Genomic DNA, 1,505 nt, shown 5'->3' with positions numbered 1-1,505 from the left:
AGCGAGATCCGTTTTGACCCACCTCCTAGAGAAATGGAAATAAAAACAAAAATAAAGAAATGGGACCTAATGAAACTTAAAAGCTTTTGCACAGCAAAGGAAACCATAAACAAGATGAAAAGACAACCCTCAGAATGAGAGAAAATATTTGCAAAATATTTGACTACCAACCCACCAATGTATCAGAGCAGGTAAATTCCTCCCAGGAAGCAGCCTCTGTCCATAGAGAGATCATCACAGAATCTCAGGAGACCTTACAAGGGGGATGACAGCAGCGAAAGTACAAGAGTCAACGTCTTCATAGAAAGGAGACAGAGAAAGGAGGAGGGAGAGGAGGAAGACATCACTTTCCTGTTTCATCATTCAAACCAGGAGCTTAGCCTTTGGATAAAGAAATTGGTTGACCTTTTTCTCTTGTTTTACTTGCTGAATATTGTGGCATAGAACGAATTATTTGAGAAGCTCATCCACTGTTTCAGTTTATATTTGTTTCCTACAAGAGCCTGTTTTGGGTCTAAGAAGCCAGAGATGCGTACAGAATAGACCAGATTGAGAGCAAAATGCCTGGTTATGAGTAAGATAAATGCAAGTTCTCATCTGGTGGAGAGAGCACTGGTCTTGGAGTCAGAAGAAGGCTCTTCCTCTTGCTACATGACTGTCTCTTTCTTCATCTTCAGTACAACTGGGTAAACACTCCCAGCTGAGAGGACCAAAGGAAGTAATGGAGGTGACAGTGTTTGGTTAATTGTACAAATATAACTTCTTATTGTCTCAGTCTGAATGAGGAAAGTTAAAAAGAAAGGAAAGTCTTAAAGGGAAACCAACAGGCTTAGGGTGGAATAATGGCAGAGTTAGTTAAGGCTAAATTTATTGTAGATTGAAATATAGACTCAAATCTGAGAAGAAGGTTTATTCATGCTCCATCACCCAACCCCAATCCTGCTCCCATAAACCTGCAGAGATGTGGGCTGCTTGAGTTGGGTCCATCCCTTAATTTATTCATTATCAATTAAAAATTTTTTTTTATGTCTCTTCCATAAGGCTTAATTCTTTCTGGCCCAAACACGAGGAAGAACCTTCTATTCTGTTCAAGATTCTCCCTTTTGCTTCTGGGAGACTCATGATACAATTCTGGGAGGAAGAGCTGAATGTCTCAAAAAGACACTTCTCTAAATGTGATTGTGATAGGCCCCTCTCCCATCAGCACCAACACTCCTTACAGAGAAAACACAGGAAAGAGTTAAAGATGAAGATGAAGACAAGTTTTTAGGTTGAATAGTTTAAAAACTAGTAAGTGACACTGCTATATAAAGAAGGAAATGAAGAAAACAGGAAAAAGCTGTGTTCTTACTCTTTAAAATCTAAAGGTTTCTCTTGCAATTGTTTCCAGAAACAAAAAATTCATTTCTGGGAAATAGAAGGGCACCAATAAAACTATAACAAATTACTACGAGGCTAAAGGAAGTGGGTGTTTAAGATGAATGGACAGATCCAAGCATCTTTGG

The sequence above is a fragment of the Physeter macrocephalus genome, chromosome 19 (genome assembly GCF_002837175.3).
Source record: "Physeter macrocephalus isolate SW-GA chromosome 19, ASM283717v5, whole genome shotgun sequence".
NCBI classification, from domain to species: Eukaryota; Metazoa; Chordata; class Mammalia; order Artiodactyla; family Physeteridae; genus Physeter; species Physeter macrocephalus.
This window is presented reverse-complemented; position numbering follows the sequence as displayed.